Source organism: Triticum aestivum, chromosome 1B (genome assembly GCF_018294505.1).
Source record: "Triticum aestivum cultivar Chinese Spring chromosome 1B, IWGSC CS RefSeq v2.1, whole genome shotgun sequence".
NCBI lineage: Eukaryota > Viridiplantae > Streptophyta > Magnoliopsida > Poales > Poaceae > Triticum > Triticum aestivum.
Window position 1 is genome coordinate 633,295,044 of NC_057795.1, and position 5,911 is coordinate 633,300,954.

Consider the following 5,911-nt stretch of genomic DNA (forward strand, 5'->3'; position numbering starts at 1 on the left):
CGATAGCGGACGCGCCTCCACCGCTAGGCCGACCGCCTCCCCGTCGCGGCTCGCGAGCGACCCTGACCTGCCCTCCGCCGGGTTTTCGAAGCGGCGGAGGCCTCCGGCAGGCACCTCTGCGCCGAGCGCGTCCTGCACCCCGCCTCGGGGACGTCGCCCACATCCTTGGTGGCAAACTCTGTATGTATGTACGTCCTCTCTTCTTCACAACGTTCTCGTTTAGGCCCCGTTTGGAATGTTGTTTTTCTGCCACCCCTGTAACATTTTACACCTGTATTATACTAGTCTCAAACCAAATACATGCCACAGGGTTGTATTTCCATTCCGCTTCTAGCCTCCGCTTGGAATGTTGTTTTTCTGCCACCCCTGTAAGTTGGCTCCAGTTTCAATTCGGTTGTAAAATATACATGGCGCCCAAGTTGCAGCACTATATATATGTTCAAATATGCATGGCACCCAAATGTATAGCTTTTCAACAGCACAGACTTTCTAATACACACGTACAGAATTTTCAATAGCACAGACTGCACTTCCACACAAATTGCACATGTATAAAATGAGCTAAATTTTTTATTTATATAACAGTACAACCACATCAAAAAAAGGATAATATTTTTGCAATCATCCATTTGAACATAGTTCCGATAACTCATAGTGCTCAAAGTCAGTAGTTTAAATTACAAATTTATCGAGGCATACTTGTCTCGTCTCGTCCGCATGCTACATAACCAAATTTATTGAGGCAATTGTTCAACCATTGTGCGCTTAGACATAAAGTATTTCAGGAATATTATTGATTGCTTCATGGACTCGGGTAATCATAGAATCATGTGAAAGGACATCCTGAAAAGAAAAAAAATTGAAAAACATTAGCTATGTAAGAACACTTTGTGCTCTATGAAGGATACCAGCCACACATGTCAAGAACAACCATGTATGTCAAAAAGATTAGCACAAAATCCTGAATTACCAAGGGGAGCCAGATGGTACAAGGTAGCCATAGCATGTCACTAAATTTAAAGAAACCATATTATTTTTCAAAAAACACCGATATGAAGAAACAACATGGCAGCAATATAAACAACATCTTAAGTAAGAAAAGATGTTCTAGACAGCAGCAGGTCTATATGATTTTGAATGCAAAAATGATAAACAAGCTATGGTTACTATATGTGTCCCATCTATTGCCCCTAGGCAGTTCTGCATTAAACAAGCTATGGTTACTATATGTGTTATACTAAGGGAGGATATAAATTCCTAAAGTACATAGCAAGGGATGGCGTGTACCTCAAAGAAAGGCCAAAACTGGGGATTTGTTGATATTTTCCAATGAGTATCTAGCGAACTATGCTTGATAAGGTCAAATGCCAATGATCTCATAGCGTTGAAGCATCCATTGATATGCCTATGCACCGTTTCAGGACTGTGCTGAAACCTATCAGTCAACGTACGATAACTCGCATTCCTGGATAGCATGTACATAAACATCCCTAGTTGCTCTTCAACACTGACTCCTTTTGAATTTTTTAGAAGATTTTTGGATCTAAGATGGTCACATAGAAGTTGGAAGATATGGGATTCCATCCTAAGAATATCAAGGCACCGTTGAGGGTGGCCATCCAATATTTCTCGGATATACTTAGCTCCCGTAAGAATGGATGTGTTCACTGGAATCTTTTCCCTCCTAGAAGATATACAATATATTGTCGGGAAGACAAGAAACATCATCTCCTCCTCCTCCTCCTCCTCAGAATCAGTACATGACTCATATCCATCATCATGGTTACTCGTATCCATTATCTAGCGAGAAGAGATTACAAAATAAATACTCGCAACTCTCCTTCAAAGTAAACACAGTAGTATATATAATCTATGTTATGACATTGGAATAAAAGGAGCACTAGCACATCAAGATAACGAGATTAGTGTAACATGAAAAGATATTACCATACTTTTATTGATTGATGTAACAGTTGAGTATAGATGTATATAGACAAGCACATGCGCAAAACAATGAAGAATAAATCAGTGACACACACACAAGCTGGACTGAATGCTTTTGAGTTTATTAAGTACCTTCAGTTCTGAGCTTTAAATGTCAAAAGAGCTTCACAGAATCTTGAATCCTCCAAATCACTCTTAACAGTTCTGCATTGCACAAAGGCAGCAATGAGCCAATGATATTAGTAGCAATAATAGGTGCTGCAGTTATATAACTTATCAAACAGGCCCAACTTAGTTAGCATTCTATTTGCACAACTGGACAAAGAAAACAGATGAACTATTCATAAACCCATGGAAGTTTATTGGACCCTGTTCATAAACAAATCATTGGACCATTGTTCATCTGTTTGTTTATCAGTATTTCTAGGTTTACATCAATCTGAACTTCGACAGCAGCTAACGAACTGAATTCTTGTGGGATTCCATCCTAAGAATACCAAGGCACCATTGAGGGTGGCCATCCAATATTTCCCGGATATACTTAGCTCCCGTAAGAATTGATGTGTTGTATGGAATCTTTTCTCTCCTAGAAGATATACAATATAATGTCGGAAAGACAAGAAACATCATCTCCTCCTCCTCCGAATCAGTACGTGATAACCATCAGCATGATTACTTGTATCCATTATCTAGCGAGAAGAGAATAAAATAAATAAGCAAAAAAACTTTGTCTATCTATATAGCATACACATCAGGGCATGGATTGTTAGCAAGCTTCTGTTGTTATTCCATGCATCAGTCATGTTATTTAAACGAAGCAGGCCCATAGTATATGAACAACGACAAACTAGCTTAACATGACCAAACACATTATCTATTGCAAGGAACTTTGGGCACTATCTTCAACCGATCAAAAACATCTTGGACAGACAAAAGCAACTCATTGGATCACTGTTCATCTGTTTGTTTATCAGTATTTCTAGATTTACATCAAACTGAACTTTGACAGCAGCTAACTACCAGATCATTTGGCTTATTCCCCGATCAATCTGAACTTTGACAGCAGCTTAAACTGCACTGTAACAACTAAATGAAGCTTGGCTTATTTCCCTGATCAAACTGAACTTTAACTGACGGAACTAACTACCCTACGCCTGACGAAACTGAATTCTTGTGAAACTTTGGCAGCAGCTGTTAACTGATAGGAGGGTTCGGTCTAATCATCACCAAGCAGGATGGCCACGTCGCCAAGGAGTACTCCGCCGCCGGATGACTGGGGAAGGGATAGGAAGGGGGCAGAGGAGGAGGGAGGATACCTTGGTGGAGCGGAGGAGGATGAGCGGTTCGCCGTCACGGTCAGGTCACGACTGCCGGCCAGCGTCGCCGTCGCGGCCAGGAGCGAGTCGCCGTCACCGTCGTGGCCAGGAACGAGTCGCCGTCACCGTCGTGGCCAGGAACGAGTCGCCGTCGTCGGCGCGTCTAAACCCCGTCGTGGCCACCGTCTTCTGCGCCTCACCACGTCGCCGTCGCGAACGCCGTCGCTTGACCTCCTCGTGGACACCAGCGCCGGCGCCTCCCGGCGGCGCAACTCGATCTAGGTCTCGAGCGAGAGGCGAGGTGGGGGAAAAACGACGGCCTCTGGTCTGTATCGGATACCGGCCCGATACGGGTGTAAACGAGAAAACCAGTATAAAACTTACAGCCCAAAAACGACATGCCAAGCACCAACGACAGGCCCATCCGTTTTTATTTTATAGGGGTATATTTTACAGGTGTATTGGGCCCTAAAACGAGGAACCAAGCGGGGCCTTAGTTGTTTTGTTTTGCTAGCTGCCTCATCTTCTCTGCATCTTAGAGCATCTCCAGCGGTTCGACCCCCCAGGCGCATAAAAATCGCCCCTAGGGGCGAGCCGGCGACTCGTTCGGCGCTGGAGCCGGTTTTGCGCCCAGTCGTCGCCCCCAGTTGCCGATTTTGTCCCATTTTTGAAGTCCCATTTCGGCGAAAAAGACCCATATGGACGAGAATAGGCCCATGTTCGCCGTGGCTCGGCGTTCAATTATCAACATAAATATTTTTTTACACATATTTCATCACAGAAATTCAAATACTTCAACAAAATAGTACAACAACAAATAGTTCAATACAAATTATATAGTTCAACAAATAAAAGAAATCATATTTCATCACACGTCGCGCCCGGTGTCGCCCTTGAGCCTCCATAGGTGCTCTATCAGATCTTTGCCGTCCCGTACTTTGCCGTCCGTCATCCATGCCTTTGCCGTCCGCCGTGGCTGATGGCAAAGTAGCTGATTCCTGTAGTCGATGATGCACCTGTGGGTCTCGGATCTCCTGACGCATACTGAGGTAGGCAATCTAGGTTGCCGGTAGTTGGTGATCAACTTGGGCAAGAGGACCCTGCCTGTGGTATGGTTCAGTGTCAAACACTGGCTCTTCCTGCTCGCTCTCAATGATCATGTTGTGCAAGATGACACAGCAGGTCATGATCTCCCACATTTGATCTTTCGACCAGGTCTGAGCGGGGTACCGGACAACAGCAAATCGAGATTGGAGCACACCAAATGCCCGCTCGACATCCTTCCTGCAAGCCTCCTGAATCTTCGCAAACCATGCGTTCTTGCCTCCAGGCACAGGGTTTTTGATGGTCTTCACAAATGTCGACCATCTCGGATAGATGCCATCAGCTAGATAGTACCCCTTGTTGTAGTGCCGCCCATTGATCTCAAAGTTCACCGGAGGAGAATGACCTTCAACAAGCTTGGCAAAGACAGGAGAGCACTGCAGCACGTTGATGTCATTGTGAGTTCCTGGCATACCAAAGAAGGAGTGCCAAATCCAGAGGTCCTGTGTGGCCACCGCCTCAAGTACCACACTGCAACCGCCTTTGGCGCCTTTGTACATCCCCTGCCAAGCAAATGGTCAATTCTTCCATTTCCAATGCATGCAGTCGATGCTTCCAAGCATCCCAGGAAATCCTCTTGCTGCATTCTGTGCTAGGATCCGAGCAGTGTCTTCCGCATTGGGTGTTCTCAAGTATTGCGGTCCAAACACTGCCATCACTGCCCGACAGAACTTGTAGAAACACTTTAGGCTGGTGGACTCGACCATGCGCCCATAGTCGTCCTGTGAGTCACCGGGAGCTCCGTATGCAAGCATCCTCATCGCTGTCGTGCATTTCTGGATGGAGGTGAATCCAAGTTTGCTGGTGCAATCCATCTTGCATTTGAAGTAGTTGTCGAACTCCAGATGGAATTCACAATCCGGAGGAAAAGCTTTCTGCTCATCCGATAACGGCGCCGAAATGTTCAGTCGCCGTGAAGTGGAGCATCGGCGAAGTAGTCGGAGTAGAGCATGCAGTAGCCTTCGAGACGATGCCGGTTCTTTGCTTTCACCCGCCCCGGCGCCGAGCCACCTTGCTGCGGCTTTTCATTGCTCGCCAGCAGCTGAGCGAGGGCGGCGAGCACCATGAGATGCTCTTCTTCCTGGACGTTGGCCTCGGCTTCCTCCTCCAGCAGCGCGGTGAGCACTTCCTCGTCATCCGAGTCCATCGCCGGGGCAGGCAAATCGCCGAACACCTTGCGCACGGTGAGCGTGCACCCGCCGCTAAACTGCCCCTCCGCGGCCGGAAACAGCGGCCGGAAACGCCCAGCTGGTGTCGGAGGGGCTGCCGCGGCGAACCTCTGCTATTTTTCCTGCGGGGAATGGCTATTTACCGGTGAAGGGCGGCGGGGCGGCGCCGGGATATACCTAGTGGCGGCTGAGAGCGCGGGGGGTGGGAGGCGAGTCGGGGAAGGAAATCTTGACTTTTCACGTGACGGCGTGGGCCAGCCGCGCTTTTCCCTTGCGCCGGAGCCCCGAAGCGGCCCCAGCGCGCCGGGTTCGGCCTGCGGCCGCCGGGCGAAAAAAAGGGCCGAACCGGCGCTTTTCGTCGTCCTGGAGTCGCGACTG

General features: G+C 47.4%; 1 long non-coding RNA gene across 1 annotated transcript; it reads right to left on the reverse strand.

The window, feature by feature from the left end:
* Nucleotides 1-548: 548 nt before the first annotated feature.
* Nucleotides 549-3,622, reverse strand: LOC123143838 (uncharacterized). The gene is made up of 3 exons (XR_006471099.1): nt 3,261-3,622; nt 2,077-2,148; nt 549-843 (listed from the first exon to the last, which is right to left on the reverse strand). It is a non-coding gene; the product is annotated as an uncharacterized lncRNA (long non-coding RNA).
* Between the last annotated feature and the right edge of the window lie 2,289 nt (nt 3,623-5,911).